Source organism: Amblyomma americanum, chromosome 4 (genome assembly GCF_052857255.1).
Source record: "Amblyomma americanum isolate KBUSLIRL-KWMA chromosome 4, ASM5285725v1, whole genome shotgun sequence".
In the NCBI taxonomy this organism is placed as follows: Eukaryota; Metazoa; Arthropoda; class Arachnida; order Ixodida; family Ixodidae; genus Amblyomma; species Amblyomma americanum.
In genome coordinates, this window is record NC_135500.1 from 69810761 (window position 1) to 69831663 (window position 20903).

Consider the following 20903-nt stretch of genomic DNA (forward strand, 5'->3'; position numbering starts at 1 on the left):
CATCATATTCAAAGCCTAGAATGTGCCCGTGCGCACCCCTGTCCATTAGTATGGGGAATTATGCAAACTTCTCAGCCACGATTCGGATGAATTGTCTCCTGGGCCGTGAGCATTTTGCAATTATATGCCCGACAATACATTGTACAAGGTCCCGCCTGTCTTCAGGGCGAAGAATTGAACCGCCGGTCTTCAGGCAGGCTAGCACGGTTTCAGGAAAGCTGCCGCTCTCAAGCTTAAAAGTAAAATCAGCATGAAGCGCTGCAGTCTCCCCTCCAGGGTTTGAACTACTCATATTCTGTGTGCCTCAGGGACCCGCGAGTGAAACAAGTATTTGGCAACACATTGAATTTGCAGGACAAATGATGCAAAACATAGTACATTGGCTATAATCAACTAAGCAATCCAGCAAAATGGAGACTCTTTAATTGCCGGCTAAGAGTAGTCACAAAAATACACGAACTTATATTCTGATTTGAAGCCATCCATTCAGACTTAAATAGTATAACACATTTATTGTATAACTCAAACACTATATATACTGGCTGACCACTTTGTCCTGCATATAAAGCAAGGTACTTAGATCTCATAGTATTTGTTCTGCTCATTATACAAGACTTGAACTTCTATCTCATTAGGTTTTCAGCAGCCGTCAGCCACTTTCTTACTCCCTAGCCATGTAGTGTTATATGTGCGCTGCAGCATAAAGAGCCTGTCTGGTGCCATTGCCAAGGCATTTGAATTCACTCATTCATATGATGTGACTTGCACGTGGATAGCAATAGGCACTGAAGTTAATACAATGATTCAAACAATCTCCATCTCCAATGACATACCTGGATTACTTCTGTACCGAACATATTCTCTCACTGAAAGAACGAAAGGGTGCATTCGTTTATTGGCTTCCAAAAGATTCACGAGCGAAATAATGCCTTTGCCGCGTTTTCCCAAACGACTGCGCACTGCGGCCAGCTGCAACATTTGTATTCTTAAATGACTCTTGGCCCCATTGTTTGGTGAGCCTTCACAGCTGTAACGAGCTTCAAGTTGCTATCACACAGTCAAACGGCGGATTCAAGTGTGTTGAGGAAGAGCATACACCCATCTATAACTCTCTAAACCGCTCTCATGCATTCGCTCATCGGATACCTTAAGGCAGTTTAGCACAAGCTTATTCGACAGCATACTATGCGCTGAACAAGGTAAAAGAATTCTTATTTTTAAGAGCTAATTCTTAACTTTCCATTCCCTTGTTCAGAATTTTACTTCAGAGTACCCTAATGGGGCAACGTTTTCTCATTAATAATTACTTCTTATCGCAACACTGAAAGCATTGTCAGAACACCTGGAGTTTAACTACGCGGAATCACTTTTTGTGAACTGCCAGAAACCGTAAACGCGATTTGAAGAGTTTGCGACGGTCGGCAGGCAATCGCGAAATGCTGCACTCCAACGACGAGAAGGAACGTAAATACAGAGGTGCTCTGGAATTCCACACCAGCGCAATATTTTCCGTTTGCTTTAGAAAACTGGGCAGAAGGCTGGGACTCCGAAACCATATCAGCTCAATAGTGGGAAGTCACATGTCCAACAAGAAAAAATATAAGGGCGCATTTTCCTTTATTCGAGAAGTGTACTATGAGGCATAAGTTGAAAAAGGAAGGGGGGGGGGGATGAATGCACGGGATTGAAAGTTAAAAGAAGGAGTGAAGAACCGTTGCGCTGAGGTAGTCGCAGAGGTTGTTAATGAAACGGTTGTCCATTGTCCACTTCGCGTAGTCACTTTCGCGGTTCCACCGCAGGCCCACCACCCTGAGGAGCCGTTTTCTGATAGCAGCCGTCGCGGGGCACGTCCACAACAAGTGCCGCACATCACATATGTCCGGTGCAGCGCTACAGTGAGGGCACCTGTCAGGTAGTGGCAGATCTTTGGCACGCCACCGATGACGGACAGATGGTGTCAGAGCCGCCCCTGCCCGAATCCGGCGCACGGATACCTCCTCCTGCCGAGTAAGACTACGGGGGAGAGGGTGCGAACACGGAGGAATTAGAGCGCGTGCTCGCTGGCGCAGAACTTCGGAATCGGAAACGTGGGACAGGAACGGATCTGGGGGAAGAGGGGAAGGTGGCGGATCGTCTAATGTATGAAGATGAGTCATAGCATCCGCTTGAATGTTATGTGGATCCTGGGCATGGCCGCGAATCCAGGGTATGCGCACAGGACATGGATACTTTGCGCAGAGCACATGAATAGATTGTGAAATCTGGAACGTTCGTTGAACAGCCTTAAGCTGTTTAAGGGCGGCGCGGGAGTCGGTGTAAATGTGAACTGTATTGAATGTTGGAACGAGCGGAAGGGAAGCAATGGCATTATAATTGGCTTGAAGTTCCAATGCCAGGGGAGCGCACGTATCCGCAGTATACGTCGCGCGAGAGTTGAGATGCGGATGAGATGGACTATACACAGCAGTAACTCTCCTCTCTGCAGAATGAGATGCATCCGTGTATAATATGCACCCTTCAGGCAGATACGATGCTGATACCGACGGGGAAACAGTGGGGCGATTGTCAGTGAGCTGGCAATAGGAACACGGTGGAAGTGTCTTTAAACGATGAAGTTTGAGATACTGTTTTCGAGCTCTATTTGCCACCCGTTGGTCGATGATTTCACTTAGTGTATTAAGTTGGGCGAACTCCTGTAGCACAGGTATGGGTGTTAAACGAGGCAGATATGTTATGACGCGAATAGCCTCACGATTGATAGCTTCAAGGGAGTCCCACTGTCTGCGGGTGAGACGTTGAAATTGTGCCTGATATACTATCCGTGGCTGAAGGATAGAGCGCACAACCTGGCGGGCCGTATGAGCACGTGCGCCACCAGAGCGCATAGCTATGCGACGAATCAGACCTAGAGCAGCGTGAGCCGATTTACGTGTGGCTGTCAGCCACGGGGTGCCAGTCCCAGATGTATGAAGAAGACCAAGAATACGAACAGTTTCTACCTGAGGAATCAGAGAATTATGTACCGTAAAATTTAAAGGGGGAGCTTTCCGTAAGGCGGCTTTATTTCCAATTCGAATGAAACATGATTTAGTAGGAGAAAGTGTTAGACCCAGAGGTGGGAGGCGAGATGTCAATACATCCAGCGCATGTTGAAGGACCGACTGATGAATAGACGCATCTGGATGACAGCACCACAAGGTGATATCATCGGCATATGCAAGCACGCGGATAGAAGGGATGGTCTCTAGGGCTCGAACAAGAGGAATTAAAGCCACATTAGATAATGTGGGGGCGAGAACGGAGCCCTGCGGCACTCCTCTATTGGAAGTGAAATTACCAAAGGGCTTTCCGTGGACACGCACGGTGAAGGTTCGATTTTCCAAAAAGGCGTGAATAGAGAGGAGGAACCGGTGAGGGAGACCAAGAGTTTGAAGGGAGGCAAGAATGGCAAAGTGAAGGATGTTATCATATGCCTTTGTTATGTCTGTAGCGATTACGGTTCGTACAAGGTGACTCTGTGGAGAGTGGTCAAGCACGTCAGCAGCCAAACTAGCAAGGCCGTCCTCCGTTCCAATTTGTGGGCGGAAACCAATTTGGGAATCTGGGTAACAATAATGGGATTCCAGCCACCATGATAAGCGTGCGGCTAGAATGTTTTCATAAAGCTTGCAGATGGTAGGGGTAAGGGAAATTGGACGAAGGGCCGAGAGAGATACTGGAGGCTGACCTGACTTGGGTATTGGAACCACAATAGAATGCTTCAAGTCTCCCGGCATGACGCCAGAAAGCCACACTTCGTTAAAAGTATCAAGTAGGGTTTCCAAAACCCTCCCTTCCAAGTTACGGAATAAATAGTTAGGTATTCCGTCGTGCCCGGGAGTAGTAGTAGTTTTTAAACGGTCAATGGAGGCCAGCAACTCTGCCATGGTGAGGTCAGAAGTAGTCCCATCGGGGGGCTCTGTTACCGATAAGTCAGGTGGAGACGTAGCGGTGCAGTCATGGTTTGGAAAAAAATTGACGGGCCGCTTGTTGTGCAAATGTGTCCTCATCCACATTTAGCGCGAGGCGAATGCTCTCTGTGTAATCTGCAACCTGAGAAGGGCTCTCCATGGCGTGAAACACTCTCCAAAGATGTCGATTGCCCTGCGTAGAGGACAGGCGGGCACACCATGCAGCCCAGCGTTGCCTGCCTAGCCGCTTTGCATAGCGCCGCGCCCGTGTGGTAGCGCGGTGAAGAGTAGGAAGAGCCGAAGGGTCATCGGGGTGACGAGTAGCGTAAAGATCCGCTTGGCGACGAAGAGTCCACAGATTCAAGAGATGTATGTCCGGGTTTGTGTCGTCTTCATTTACAGTAGTGGTAATAGTGTAAGTAGCGAGAACAGCAGATAGAGTAGACAATGCGGAAGAGGGGTTGAATGTAGATAAATGATTGTCTGCGCGTACAGAGTCCCATGATGTTATTCGTACAGTGCGGCGTATTTTCCGTAGACGCGTAGGCGTGAGGGAGATAAAAATAGGGCTGTGATCGCTACCCCAAGTATCAGAATCAACAGCCCAACAAGGGTTACCAGGGCCTAACCACCAAGTCAAATCAGGTGAACACGGGCCACCTCGTGGGCATGTAGAAGTATTCGGGTGGTTTAAAAGTTGAAAGGAATGATCCGAAAAGCTCCCTTGGATGTGTGAACCCCTTGAGGAATCCGATGGGTAACCCCACGCAGTGTGTGCGCCGTTGAAGTCACCACCAACTAGAATAGGGATACCCGAGTTGGTAGAACGTAGGAAACGAACCCATCCCAGATTGAGAGATGGGGAGCCAGGACGACTATAAAAAGAAACTAGAATAAGGGATGTGCGTGCAGGTTTTACGAGAAGGGCGACAACCTCTTGACGTGTGTTGCACCACCGTGAAAGGTCGAGCGGTGTGTGCGGAACTGAACTGTGAATATAAATTGCAGATTTACTTGGGCTGAGGGAGGAGGCGGAGCAACGGCTATCAGGGATAGATGGTGGGAGTGCATTATGCTCTTGCAGTAGGAACGCCCATGCCCTCAGCTTTCCGTCGCGAAGGCGGGGTTCACTTCAGAGGCCTTATTAACGAATCCTCGACAGTTCCACTGCACCACCACCGATGATGCGCTATCCATGACGAGGCCGAAGAGCTTCCACGATGAGGGATGTCACCTGCTTCATCAGCGCTAATATCTTATCCACTGTCGGGGTAGTCACGGCTAACAGGTGGTCGGCACCTGATTGTGGGCCAGAGCATACCCTAGGTGATTCCTCTGATGATTGCTCCCGAGTTATGAGAATTCTTCGAGAGGATTGAGAACGACGCTGTTCCCGGCGCTGGGTGAGTTCGTCTAGCCGGCGGCGAGCCTCCGCGATTGCATTGTCTAAAGCTGTGTCTTCATCTGTGGTATCCACATGTGATGGATGCACTGGACGTTTTGGCGTACCATTTGATCCGGGAAGGCGAGCCGCTTGTGCATATGTACGCTGGCGAGGAGACGTATGGTGAGCAGCAGGCTCAGATAAAGGAAGCTCAGGGAAGTCGTTGTCGTCACAAGCGAGAGCTGCAAAGCGATTACTTGTAGGAACATCCATTTTTGCAGGCGACTTGTGAAACCTCTTCGCTTGCTTCTTCTTTGGACAAGCGGGGGAGCGAATGTCATGGTCCGGCGATTTGCACAGGGCACAATGAGCGGTTGGTTTATTCATGTCGGCCACAGCTGCTGGATTAGTGCAGGTATTTTGCATATGTCCTTCTTTGTGGCAGTGATTGCAAGAAAATACGACGAGGTCGGAAGGGCTGTGGTTTGACGATCGCACCGTAGTAGGTAAGGTACTTCAGGAGAGTCAACAGGCCTTGCAGGATGAGCAGGTGTGAGCCCCGGCGACCCATAGGCCGTGCTTGCAGTACAACATGAGTTGAGCAGCGAATATTTGCGCACACCTCCTCCGGAGGGCTCGTGCTGTCGACATGATAAACCATGCAGCGGAGTGTGTCAGGACCAGATGCAAAATATATTTGCACCGGGACATGCTTGCTGTCATCCAGGGGGATCCGCGTAACTGCGCAAAGTTTCTGGGCGTCCATCATGGATGACAAGTTTACCGTGATGGTGTTCGATGGGCAATGGACGACAAACCCGCAGTAGTTCGAAGAGCCAAGGGCATGGTCAATTGTGGCTTGAACATTCCGGGCAGGGATCGCAGTCATATCAAAGCGCAATGTAGGCTTGATGGTAACACGGAACGTGTTCGCAGCAGGCGGAAGAGAGCCTTGACTCACGGGAGGCATCTGTGGAGGAGGCTCAGACGCTGGTGACGGCCCTTGGAGGGAATACTGAACTGGCGCGACGGGCACAGTTTCTTGAGGGAGTGCCACGGGCACGGAGGCGGTAGAGCAGTCCATGTCACAGGCCAAAGTCGTAGCATCGGAAGACGGCGCAGGCTGGTGGCCCAGAGGCGCTGACGATTTCATGGACGTGGAGGCTGCGTCAGGTGGCAACACAGCGGGCATCCGCGTAGCTGTCGTCGACAACGCAGAATCCATGCAGACGCTTAGCGCGGTCTCGCTCGGCAGCGCCGAGCTAAACCTAGCTTGCCCCTGAGGGTTCCGGTTGGGTTTTCTCACTTGAGAATGCATGAAGGGTGCATTTGAGATCTGCATCGACATACATTTGACAGTGCTTGCGTGGTAGTCTACATATAGTTAGTATCAGTGCCTGGCCGAGCAGGAAGACACATGTATTCGCCGCTAGATCAATTTACATGTGGCGTCACCGTCACTACTCTAGTGTGGATCGGGAGTATTTTTGCAGCCATTGTCAGCGATGTAAATCATGAGACGCTGAGCGAATGGCTAGATGCGATTTTCGCTCGCTGAAAATTACACTAAATTCTGCCGTGTAACTAGAGAATTACACATTCGCGAAAATTCAGGAGCTTGTGGAATTTATTTTTGAACATTGAAGTACACTTAAGCTCCGAATTACTCACGGCGAAGACATTTGCAAACGCCTTCACGTGACTTTGGTTAGGTTTGCGCTAAGAGGTTTGAGAGAATTATTGGTATAGGTATAGGGATGTTTCCATCCCAAAGCAATTGATGCTATGAGGGACGCCGTAGCGAAGGGGTAAGGAAATTTCGGGCACCTGTGGTTCTTTATCAAGCAGTGGCATCGCACAATAGATGGGCTTCTAGAATTTCGCCTCTCTTGAAATACGACCGCCGCGGCCGGGATCTAACCCGCGTCTTTTGGGTCAGCAACCAAGCGCCATAAAACACATTACTTAGCACTGCATTTATCTGACATTAAGTTCAGTGTTAAGCAAAACGTAATTTTCGGGATATTTGCAAAATAGTTACTAAAACCAAGCCTTCCATATTTTTTAACTGCTCCAGAAGAGATGGATTCTCTTCGTTTTCTTTCTACTATATTCTATTACTACTCTCCAAGTAAGCACTGCCACGCAAGGAGGAAGCGACGTAGTTAGGCGCGTATACTATTCAGTGCTAAAATATTCCGTTCGAGACTGACTTTTCACATTTGATACTTATATTTGTAAACAGACTGACTGTCAGTGTAACTTTTTAATTGTTAGAAACACTCGGCTTGCGCAGTAGAGAGCACTAGCACTTAGACCGATTGCAATGTAGCTGGGCTTATAATGGTGGGCAATCATCTTATTTTACCATGTAATATTTTCGGCAACAGTTAATGGTGGGTATTATGCGAATCGTCAAATGTTTTGATAGTTCTCTCCGGCACAATTGTTCACTCCTGTGGTGTGATGGATGCGCCGTAGCCTTCAAGTTATAAGCAAACGACGATAAACGTCTTGCATGTACTGTCATTAAAGAAAACCCGAAAAAGGGAACTGAAACGCGAATTAACACAGCAACACGAACATATTAGCAAGTGCAGAGGAAATGCAAGCGAGATTTAATAACTCATTTAGAATATACGATCTTCGCACCTTCCAATTGAAATTATTCTGCTCATATAGCTTTAAGCCTCCTACAAATATGAACAGATTCTCTGCACTAATTCTCAATTTTGGTTTTTTGTATTTCAGTAGTCTTGTTCGCTTTTCGTGCGTTGCTGATAGCAGATCTCGAATTCAGTTAACGTAGCAAGAACAAAATCTTAAATCAACTTGATCACGCTTATATAGGCCACAAAATGGCCCGTTAAAATTCTATTATCTTTAGCAGGAGTCTTCAAGACGGCATATGTGTGAGTGCCTATTGGATCTCAAAGATTACTGAAGAGAATTTATTTATTTATTTATTTATTTATTTATTTATTTATTTATTTATTTACAAACTACTGCAGGCCCTCTTGGGCCATAGCAGGAGGGGCAATACAATGCAACATGAATATACACAAAACCACTAAAGAAAATTCGAAGCACAATCCAAAATAAGTTAGATGGCGTCAATCTTCTATTTCTTCAATAGATTCTATGTCACGTAGTGCTGTTAAAGGTAAAGCATTCCATCCAGTAACGGTACGAGGGAAGAAGGAGTATTTAAATAGGTTAGTTCTGGCGGTGAATGGAGTTAGTGAATCACAGTGGCGACGTCTTGTTGGTCGTAGAGCGGAAAATGGCTTGATGTAGGGATCCGTGCCCTATGGCAACTTTTTATGTTTTAGAAGGAAAAATAATTTAATCTGAGAATTTTACGTCTCACTTGCAATGTTTTAATTCGGTGTGATACGGTGTTCGGTGTATACGGTTTATACGGTGTTTTGAAAAGATGAATCGAATGGCCTTGCGCTGGATCATTTAAGTGCTTGAATGTTAGTTTTAGTTAATGGGCCCCACACAAGGAAAGCGTATTCTAACTTGGGTCTGATTAATGAAGAATAAGCTAAAAATTTCAAGTCTGCAGGAGCATTCTTCAGTTTGTGCTTGAGGACAGAAAGAGAGAAAGAGAGAAAGGCAGAAAGGCAGGGAGGTTAACTAGGCAGCCCCCGGTATGCTACCCTACACGTGGGAAGGGGAACGGAGGGAGAGATAGAAAGGGGAGAGAACAAAGGGAGATGATAACTTTTCCACATGTCCGCTGGCCGTTACTTGAAGGGTACACAGGGCACACACTGATGGTTCACAATCTCGCACTCAGTCCTGAGTCCTTCAAGAACTTGACAAGTGCTTTGAAAGGTGTCCTTTGCGATGAAGGCTGACTCCAAGGACCCTTACTTTAGTTAGGGGCCGAGGATCTAAATACGGCGGAGTGTTGCAGCCAGGTGTGTACGCTCACGCTGAAACCGAGGGCAGGTACAAAGAAGGTGTTCTATAGTCTCGTCGCACTCACAGACCTCACACGCAGGAGAGTCTGCCATTGCGATTAAGTGGGAGTAGGCATTTGTGAACGCCACTCCCAGCCACAGGCGACACAACAGCGTAGCATCGCAGCGAGTGAGGCCACACGGAGGACTGAGTTGGAGGAAGGGGTCTAGGTGGTGCAGACGGCATGTGGAGTTGCTAGTAGAGGACCATGACGCTAAAAGGTCTCTTCGGCCAAGCATTCTCAGATGTCTTGCTGCGTCGGCTCTTGTCAACAGTATCTGGACAATGTTGGCACTGCCGTGAGCCGCTCGAGCTGCAGCGTCGGCTGCGTCGTTTCCAACAATGCCAGAGTGTCCCGGTATCCACTGGAAGACGATGCCATGACACTGGTGCTGCGCCTGGTGTTGGAGATGTCTTAATTCAGCTACGAGTTGATCGTGATCGCCATGGCGTAAAGCAGAATTAAGACACTGTAAGGCTGCTTTTGAGTCATAGAACACAGCCCATTTGTGGGGTGTTTGTGCACCGATGTACTGCACAGCCGCACGAATAGCGGCCAATTCTGACCCGGTGGAGGTTGTCCGATGCGAAGTTTGCTGGATAATACTGGTATGTTTCGTAGGAATGACCACGGCGTAGGTTGAACTTGTACCTGAGACCGAACCATCTGTATACACATGAGTGCGGTCACTATATGCGGCGTGGAGTAAGCAGAGTGTCAAATGTTTAATGGCTGGTGTCGATAAGTTCGATTTTTGCGTTATGCCCGGAATTGTAAGGCGCACGCATGGCTCCCGCAGAGACCACAGCGCAGAGGAAGGGCGGGCTGCCGGGGTGAACTGTGATGGGTGGACGGCTGGTGGGCTGCTATAACCTTTGAAAACGTTGCGTGTGGTCCTTGATTCACCACTGACACAAGGTAGTGCTGCGGTATCCTTGTTAGACAGTTGAGAGCCGCACGGTGCGGCGGCTTGTCTCAGTGCACTTCGGATTACGCGCGGTGACCGGGACCTGACGGACGGACGACTGCGAGAGCGCGTTACTACGACAAATCGATGGGTTATTTCCTTTTATATTTTGATAGCTTAGATTTAGGCTAGTTTTAGATCTGGGTTAGTTAGGTGAAGTGCTCGAGAAAGAGCAGGTCAGTGACCTAACGGCCGGGCCTTTTGCGGCTGACAGCTATAGATCTGCAAGGCTCACTTGTCAGCCAGGTAGTTAGTATTCCTTTAGTTAGTAGAATACAGGTAGTTAGTATTCCTTTATAGGTGATTGGCTTTAGCTGTAGGCAGAATTTTATTTGAGCACGTGGTTACAAGTGGTTTTATTTTCTTCTCTAGTATTTTGTGGTAGGAATAATAGAGTGCTGCTAAGATGGTCAAGCAACTGAAGGTTGAATGCAAGGAGTGTGAGACGTTGCTGAATCTGAAAGAAACGCGGTTCGAATCTGTAGAGGAAGCCGAAGGCGCAAATTTTATGTGCAAATGCTGCGTATTAGGTGCACGCCTGGATAGGGCTGACGAAGCAAACACCAGCCTAGCGCTACGTATGGATGCCCTAGAAAAAGAGCTGCAGGTAGATAGGGCAGAGAAGCGCAAACTTCATGAGCGGCTTAGTGAGTTGTTGAACGCAAAAATGGCTGACACCGCCAAGCGAAGTGACATTGGCGGACATTCCTGCGCCAGCCACGTGGATGGTGCCTGCGCTGGCATGGTCAGCGATAAGGAGTTAGGTCAGGCGTGTTCAGACAGGAACAGCTACGCACACGTGGCAGCAAGGAAGTCTGTTGGAGATGGAGAGAAGGGGAGCAAGATAACTTCCAGGAATGAGGTCGCAGCCACAGATAAGAGGCGGCATAATAAACCGGAAGTTATGATGGAGGAAGCGAGTACCCAAGTACTTATCGGTGGTGATTCAAATATGAGTAGCTGCAAAATAACTATAATGGAGCGTGTAAAGGGTGAAAAGCGGGTAGCAGTCGAGCCATTCCCACGAAGGAAAATGGACACAGTACTGAGCGAAACAAAAAATGAACTTTTTAAGAATGTTGAAGAGCACAATTTGGTAGTGGTAGCGTCGGGACTAAATAATGTCTTGAATAGTAAAGCCGCAAAAGTAGCGGAAAGATTAGCGGAGGGAGTTGACGATTTAAGGGCGATAGCACAGCAAGTCCAGATCGTGGTGTGCACAGTGCCGGAAGTGCAAGGACGGAACGGAGAAATTGCCAAGGACGTTGTGGCTGTTAATCGGGAGATATGGAAGTTAAGCCAGGAGAAAGGCTTTGAAGTGGCAGACATAAACAGGGAAGTGCTCAGAGCACGCTTTGGCGGAGGCTTTACACGAGATGGCATCCACTTTAATTGAAGGCTAGGAGCCGGGATCGGGTGGCGCCTGGCCGGCCGGGCAGTAGCTTTTTTAGGGGGTCCACTGCGGCTCAAAGCCTAGGGGTAGGTAGAAGCAAAGTAGAAAGTGTAGCAATGAAGGCTGACGACAATAAAACGGCCACTAGGAGGTCCAGGAAGAAAACTACAAAAAAGAAATTTAACACTAGGATCAGGTACATAAACATGCAAGGCGGTAGAAAGAGAGCGAAGTGGTTAGAGATAGAACAGCAGTTGAAGGACGAAGAAGTAGGTATATACGCGCTATGCGAGACATATCTCAGGGATCTAGAAGACCCACCATATATTGTTGGCTGCGTCTGGGAAGGGAGCATAGAACAACAACAGAGAGGAAGGGAAGAGGAGTAGGTATGCTGATACATCAAGGAACAAATTGGCAAAGAATAAAGTCAACTTTCAAAGAACATGTCTGGGTATCGGGTACAATTGCCGGTAACAGGACATGGCCAGGAGTACTTTTTTAGGGACAGGGGACGAATGCAGGCAACAGAACACGGATCTAGTTAAGTGTCTCAATGACAATATAAAGCAGTTTGGAGAAGGCGTCAATATTATTTTGTTGGGAGACATGAATGGCCACGTCGAGGATCTGGATGGATACACAGATTATAACGGGAAGTTGATGCTAGACTTCTGTGAGCGACACAACCTAGTTATTGTAAATAGAGAAACTAAGTGTGAGGGACAAATCACGTGGGAATCCCGTAACAGGCAAACGACCATTGACTACTGCTTAATCTCGCAGGGGATGTATAGCAAGCTCGCAATGATGGAACTAGACGAAGAGGGGAAGTACAGCCGCGGTAGTGATCATAAGCGTATTAGTCTACACTTTGGAGCCTTGCTCAGAAGAGAAATGAAGGGAAGTCAAACGGAGTGCAGAAAATTAAATGACGAACAAATAGCGCAAATGGCGGCGTGCATAAAGGAAGCAATAGAGACACATCCCATGGAAAAGTGGGATTATAATATGTTAGAACTCCTCATTAGTAACACTTGCTGTTGGGCTAGTTGGTTATCCATGAAGTTCTAAGGACCAGCGCACAAAAACAACGGACAGAGTAGAAGAAGGACGATGTAGACAGAAGCGCTGAACAAACAACTTTTATTTCAGCAGAAGCAGGAAGTACATATATATATATATATATATATATATATATATATATATATATATATATATATATATATATATATATATATATATATATATATATATATAAAGCCTTTATCAGGCTCCTTGACATTGAAGGCAAGACAAGAACCGATTTTCAAAGTGATAAATACGAGTCAAATTATATCACAGAGTTAAAGGCGTGACAGGCAAATTAAGTTTGCCTGCAAAACTGTTATCTGCCATTCATTCAGGCGCAAGCGCCAAAGGGTTGCCAAGAAGAACAGCCAACAAGAACCCGGAAAAAACGGGGCGATAAGAACACGGTCCGGAAGGGAAAAAACTCGTAAACATAATACAAGGTTGAAGGACCAAAAAATAACACGGCAAATAGTTAAAAAAACTAAAAACACTAAAAGGTACCATGAAAACCAAGTGTGATTTTCCGATCATAAGACGAGAAGAGAAAGTAGACAAACTTTACACAAAAACCTAGGAAATAGACTTTCTTGAGTTTTTCTTGCGGCGAGAGCGCCTTTTCCGAACAGTCGCGAAAACCCGATGCATATACGTTACTTATATGTTTGTTCCAGCTTAGATTATTAGTTATCGTCACGCCAAGATATTTATGTTCAGTTACCTCCGAAAGTTGAAATGAAGGAGGAGCGCAGGAGTATAATAGGCTGTTTCTTTGTTAATCTAAAAAAAAAAGGTTTTCTGACAGTTAAGTTTCATGTCGCAATGATTGCACCAATCCAAAATATTCTTTAGGTTTAGATTGAGTAATAGTTGGAGTTAAGGATCACTGTGAGGGGTACTTGACCCCAAGACGGGCGCTCCTCTTCAGCGTGCTCTGCTGCCGCCCGTCACCGAAAGGGGGGAAGGGGTGTTTCCAGGGGGGGGGGGGGGGGGTTGCCGCGGGGAGGCGCCGAGACCGGGCGGCTGGCCCTAATGACCCTGCCGATCATCCGATCCCTTACACGCCCTTCCCAAGATTCTACCAGAGGCCCAAATGGCACCTGTAGAATTATAATGGAACGAGGGATCCTTGTCACCTATACAACCGCTTTGAAGGCGACGTAAGTAGTGCAAGCACTACTGCAAAGAAATCGCAACACTGCCAACACATCGCTACACTGCAAACACAATGGCGACACTGCAACGCATATTATCAGCTCCACGTGTCACATGAAACCAACGCACCCAGAGGACACTGCGCATTCGGTTGCGCGCATATAGACAACAAAGAATGACACAACAGGGCATGCGTCACGTCAGTACAGTGTTCCACCTAGCACTGTTCGCAGTGTTGGCACTGTTTCTTCACTGGCTGGAACATCCGTGGTCATCCCCGTCAAACTCGCTGCCCCTGTGCGTGTCCGAACATGTGCCTCAACTGGGCACACTACTCCCTAGCTACTTCTTGATCCGAGGCTAAGTTAGCGAGTGGCAGTGGCAAACATTCCGCGACTAACGGCCGCCGGGGTTATACCCAAACCAGGCAGCCAAAATGCACAAAACCTTGTTCCAGGGCTCACCTGGGAATGTTATTTTCAACGCCAATGACGGCATCGCACATTTTTGATCCGCGATGAAGTCCCCATCACGGCTACCGTGACTAACCCGTCCGGTCCTGCATCTCCTCGTACCGCACCTTGCTTCCGGCTTCGCGCAATTGCATGAATTAGCTCGGCAAAATTAGCATGCCTGTCTTTTCGCAACTCCGCTGTCTCCGTTCACTTCTTGTGCCGAACTGAGATAGTTCGGTTCCCCTGACCATTCTCTGGCGGTTCACATACCCTCTCTGGGTCGATGGGTTCTACCATTTCCCTGCATGCCGCCACCTCAGAGCGCTTAGATATCTCGCTTGGCGTGTCGGCCACAGCAGTTGAGTCCTCAGCACTGACGCACCGGAGAACCTCGACGATGTCCGGTCTGTTCTCGAGCGCCTCTGCCTCGGACTCATTACGTTCGCAAGGGCATCCGCTTACGCCGACTGTGTGCTCCGTGTGGTCCCGTGTGAAAGCAATCTTCACTCCCCCCAATTTTTTTTCTGGGTCTTCAGCGTCGGCATGCCCTTCAGAACGTAGCTGCCGATTTTGTCCACCGTCCGCCAACGGCATCTGAGATACATAGCTGACATCACCAACTGCCGGCCTTGCGCCCTCACTTTCTGCAGTCTCCGCGGTAAACGCCAAGGTAGCTTGTCTTAACTCGCCGCTCTCGATCGTCGAGATATTTGTGCTAGAGCTGAAATCTGCGGGAATGCAGCTCTCCGATGCGCAGCTGCTGCCACCATTTGGCCTGTCAGTCGCTAAATCTATGCTGTCATCTTTATCTGCACTCGATAATAATAATAATATTAATTGGTTTTGGGGGAAACGAAATGGCGCAGTATTTGTCTCATATATCGTTGGACACCTGAACCACGCCGTAAGGGAAGGGATAAAGGAGGGAGTGAAAGTAGAAAGGAAGAAGAGGTGCCGTAGTGGAGGGCTCCGGAATAATTTCGACCACCTGGGGATCTTTAACGTGCACTGACATCGCACAGCACACGGGCGCCTGAGCGTTTTTCCTCCATAAAAACGCAGCCGCCGCGGTCGGGTTCGAACCCGGGAACTCCGGATCAGTAGTCGAGCGCCCTAACCACTGAGCCACCGCGGCGGGGCAATGCACTCGATTCGCAGATGTCATTTTTTTCATCCAGCATAAGCGGCTGATCCTCTGCGTGCGTGTCCGGTTCTGTAGCACCCACAGGCTGAACTGGCCCCGCTGCCCGCTTAAGCTACTCCAGCAGGCCCTCTTGCCACATGCGACGCGCTGCTGCCATTTCCGCCTCTAAGAATTTGAGCCTCAACCTCTCCTCAAGGTCTGGCTTTTTCTGTGCCTGTTCAGCCTCGGTCCACCTGTGACGCGCTTCACTCATATGTCGCTCTAACTTTTTGAGCGTCGGCGTCTCCTCAAAATATGGCTTTTGGCCACTGCTGAGCTCCCTCCACCATGCCCAGCTCTCCATTGCGACCCGTGTCGCCTAGCTCAGACACACGAACTGGGGCAAAAATGAAGATGGAGTAGACTCACCGGCACCATGCGTAGGGTTTCACGGTCCGTTGCCGTCGCTCCCCCCGTCACCAGTCACTGGCCTCCCTGCAGATGAGGATACTGGAGACCGCCGCCAGTCCTTGTGACACGCCACTGCACTCCCTCTGATGAGATGTACTTCCTGGCGTCCGGCTTTCGTCGCTGCCGCTGTCCGTTCTGTTACTGCCCGATTCCTCACCAAACAGCTTCTTCCGACCGTCTGAAACCTTATGCTGCTGGTTGACCCTTGTAGTCTTTGCTGCTGGTTCTCTTGGAAGCTGCCGATTCCTGCCTTCAGCTCTTGGTCCTCCTCACCGCCGATACTTGGCCCGTTGCCGGAACGTCATCTCTTCCACCTTTGCTATCTCCTGATAACGAAAGGATCCTGTCGACTGCGCCAGTTAAGGTTCATTTCTTCATCGGGCTCCACAATTGGTTCCCCACCGTCCGAGACGGTATAACAGACGAAATTCGGCAACACTTGACTGAAAGGAAGAAAACAAACTTCATACAGGAATTTACATATTTGCAACAGAGTGAACAGCAAGCATGATTACATAGAACTGGCTAAGGGAAAATCTTCCCTCCTTGGCATCGCCGAAGGTGCAAGGGATCTAGATCTAGCTCATAACCCTTTTTACAGGCTCCGGAGTCCGTTTTAAAGACCTAGAAGCCTGTACCATCCCTTGCAGCACCTAATCATAACAAACTAACACATGATTGGTTTACAAACTGCATGAGACGCCTTCCAGTTTCGGCAAGGTTTTAAGCCCTCTCCCTAAAATACACAGCACGGAAAGAACATCAAAATTGCTATAAGAAAATGTATTTCCGGGAATGGGCCCTCGAAATGATTGGCCCGCCAGGTTTATGTGCCACGCCTCATACATCCACAGTATTACCCCAACTCTCTTCCTCAGAAGGCGAAAAGCAAAAACAACAACACAACCGTGCCCAAACGTGCTATCGGTTTCGTCGAAGCTCGTCAACCCTGTCGTCGTTCCGCAATTATAGCTGTCATCGGAATCCGGCGGGCTGTTTCCGCTCTGTGCAACTGTCCGCTCGGTCCCGACTTTTCCAGGGGGATTAACGTTATCTTGAACATACGCGGCTTAGCTTCATCACCGGTACTCGTTCGTTGGGGTTGTTGCAAATCTGGCCGCCGCGGTCCATCCGTCATTCCCATTGTTCCCCCCCCCCCTTGACATTTTCAAGATCTTCCCACGAGATGCCCTTCGCAAGGTCGCGTCGCATTTGGTGTTTGCCAAAACAAGGGGCCTCAAGCGTGAAACAGTGCGAGGACAAAAGCGTGTCAGGGGTACCTGACCCCAAGACGGGCGCTCCTCTTCAGCGCGCTCTGCTGCCGCCGGCGCGGAGGCGCCGAGACCGGGCGACTGGCCCTAATGACCCCGCGGATCATCCGATCCCTTACAGTTGGTCTTCACGACAAGTAGTAACATTAAACAAAACACATTCATCTGCAAACAGCCGGATTTGAACGGGATGATTAACTACTTTAACAATGTCGTTCACATTTATTAAAAATAACAGGCGACCGAGGACGCTTCCTTAAGGGACACCGGAAGAGAGAGGCAGGCTGTCTGAATAATCGTCGTCAATACTAACAAACTGCTCTCAGTTAGATAAGCTGAAACCCAGTTAACTAGAAAGTTTGGAAGGGCAACTTCTTTAAGCTTGTCAATTAATTTTGAATGGGAGACAAGGTCAAATGCTTTACTAAAATCTATAAAAATAATATCAACCCTGCGGGATTTATCCAGTACAGATGCGAAGCTATGAACAACCGATGTTAGTTGTGTTACAGTGATTATTCTGTCCTAAACTCGTGTTGAACGGTAGAAAATATCTTGCCGTCAAGAAAACCGATAATGTACTTGGCGATGGTGTGTTCCAGTAATTTGCAACAGGTTGGAGTTAGAGATATGGGACGATAATTTGATATCAGTGATGCATCCCCTTTCTTAAGAACAGGAACAACACGTGCAGTTTTCCGATCTGAACGAATGACAGCTCACGAAAGTGACGCGCGAAAAATGACAACCAGAAACTCGTAAAAGTTTTCGACATACCGGTGCGAGAAAGCGTTTGGAATTTTATCAGGGTCTGGGGACGCTTTAGTTTTCATGTCTAGGAGCAATTCAACAATGCCAGGTCTTGATATCGTAATGGAAGGCATATTGCAGGGCGTTTAAAAAGGAGAATGTTCACCACTTGCATTAGCAAAGACATTGTGGAAGCAGCGGTTAAATTGCGTAGCAATATCATTTTTATCTGTGAGAGGCTTGCCGTCCTGCATTATTCGGTCAATTTGTTTTTGTTTTGACATAAGCGTTTCCGAAATTTTTCACGTGAAGTTCGAATGAAATTAGACAGTTTGTATTCAAGGTAATTGCGTTTAGCGGACATCACAGCCGCATTAAGGGATCCTTGAAAAGACTGAATAATGGAACGGCTGGCGCCACCACGTTTCAAACGTTTCCCTTTTCTTTTCAATTGCAGGACTTCATCCAGGCAGAGGCTTTGCGAGGTTTTATTATTTTATTAGGGATAAAAGTTTTAAGGCAGTGGGTGCACAGTGTATTAAACTTATTCCATAGCTCATCAGCATTAATGCCTGAGAAACTGCTGAGGCAGAAATCTAAATAATCTAGCATGCTCTCATCTTTCGCACGCGAGAAGCCCTTTACTTAGCAGATTTTGGCCACATGCTTTTTTGCAAATAATATGAATAAAGAAAGAACAATACGCCATATCATGATCGGAAATTCCCTGCTCAGTTGAAACATGGTAGTCACTCATAGATCGGCTTAAAAAAACAAGGTCAAGTGTAGAAGTACAACCATGTACACGTGTTGGCTGCCACACTACTTGCTGCAAGTCATGTCTCAGCATGATATTAAATATGTGCTCTTCGTGGGCAGCATGATCTAGATTGAGAAAGAGCTTGTCCCAGTTAATTGATGGAAAGTTTAAATCACCGATTAATAAGACTCTGTCGTGATGAAAATCGTTAATGAAATCAGACAGTTGACGTAGAAACAGCGGTTGGGGAATTGGGGGCTCAGTAAACTGCAATTACTAGACAGGACCGTCCCCAACAAAAAATTTTATACGCGAGGCTGTCATGGTTTTCAATTTGGGTTAGGAAAGAAGTGTATACGCCATGTTTTACGAGTACGGCAACACCGCCTCCTCTGGTAGATCTGCCTCTACAGAATACCCGGTAAATGGGAGGGAAAACATCTTCATCACCACTTCCTTCGTGCAACCAAATCTCCGTGATTACAACAATATGTGGCTGATACCCTTGAATTACGGATTCAAGATGATCGCTTTTATTTGCCACGCTGCGCGCATTTATGTTTAAAAGCCTGAGTTCTTTGATAAACTTTGATGCTAGTCACTCTGTACTCTGCTCATTTCGTATCTTGATTCTGCAACTGTTGGCATTATCCCACGCGAAAATCTGCCCGTCGATTTTTAGTTTATCGTGCACCAGAATGCGCTTCATGCCTTGATGCCTATCGATTTTCGTCTTATCTCATAAGAGCTTTCTTATTCTTAGGGTGTTACGTGAACAGTCCTGTTTTACAGAAAGTTTGGTTCCTTTAAGCTTGCGGCGATTCCGCCTTACTTCTTGTTTCACATTATAGTCCTGGAAGAACAATATGACAATACACAATCGCTGAGCGGCTACAGTCAGCTATAGAGACGGCAGCGGCCGGTTCATTTTCCTTCTGACACGGCACTTAATGCCATCTTCGCTGTGCTTGAGACGCCTGGTAGCAGATAACATGAAGTGTAAAAGACATATGAAGGAGGTCGATCCAGCATGACATCGATGGAGGCAATTACTGCCTTCATTGTAGTCTGGAATGATAGCGTATTCACATTTCTTTTGTAAAGGACACTGAAAACAGGAAACAAATAGCAGTCACCAGGAATGCAAACGTTCCTTGTTAACAGACGACGCGCGTCCAACTACAGCGCTTCTATAAAAATCACGGGGAACAATTTTTCCTGACTTCACTGCACGTCACAGCGCACTCGCACTGTGCATGCGCGGCGTTGGAGGATGTGACCTTCAAGACGCACGAAGCTTCAGTCGCCTGCGCGCGTTCGTTCAGACTACGTCACGTTTTTAGTGGACTCGTGTTGAGCGACTTGGCGCAAGCACAAAATGCAGAGAAAGATTCAACAGCGGTACGAAAACACATTTTGCCTTGGAGTGCAGAAATCAAGTACAGATACGTTAGGCATAATTCGCCAAGTGTACAAGAAATAAAGCATATCACCAACTGCAGTTTTAGGAGGCACAAGCTCTGCAATGATGGCCGAGGGAGAGTGGAGGACGCGCACCGCGCTAAACGGCCGTCGACGTCATGAACCGACGATAACGTGGAACGTGTGCGTGGAGGGCTGAATTCAGACCGTCTTTTAAGTGTGCAAAAAGTCCCAGGTGAAATTAGCATTCTTAAGATGACAGTGCACAGCATTATAACTGAATATTTGGGTATCAAAAGATCTGGGCTAAAATCATCCCAAATGTCTTGACGCACGAGCTAAAGTAAGGGCGAGTGTCTGCTTGCTAAGACTTTAGCCAACACGTTGAAGAAGACTCCGGCTTTTGGACAGCGTAATCACGGGAGACGAAACTTAGATGTTTGAATACGACCCAGCAACAAAGCGGCACAGTTCCGAATGACACACTCCAGCATCACTTCATTCAAAAAAGGCTCGATGGAGCAAATGGGTAAGTAGGTAGGTAGGCCTCAAACAATGCTGGCACATACCCACCGCGGGGGAGTGGCCAAGACACAGCCGGTTAATTGCTGGAGGCAGGAATGTTTTGACGGGAGAAGGAGTGGTGATAGAATGTAGGCTGATAGCGTGGAAGAAGCAGGGACAGGGGTCCTGTTAACTTGGAGATAGAAAACGTGACAATAGCTTAATGTGCATAATAGTAAACAATGCCTGTAATG

At 47.7% G+C, this 20903-nt stretch overlaps 1 protein-coding gene across 1 annotated transcript in view; it reads left to right on the forward strand.

Annotated features, from left to right (window-relative positions):
* Nucleotides 1-1108: 1108 nt before the first annotated feature.
* The window catches only part of LOC144129559 (uncharacterized), a 97636-nt gene continuing 77841 nt past the window's right edge, over nt 1109-20903 (forward strand). The window contains exon 1 of the mRNA XM_077663702.1: nt 1109-1199. The gene's annotated coding sequence lies outside the window, so the exon portion shown is untranslated. The remainder of the gene's footprint in view (nt 1200-20903) is intronic.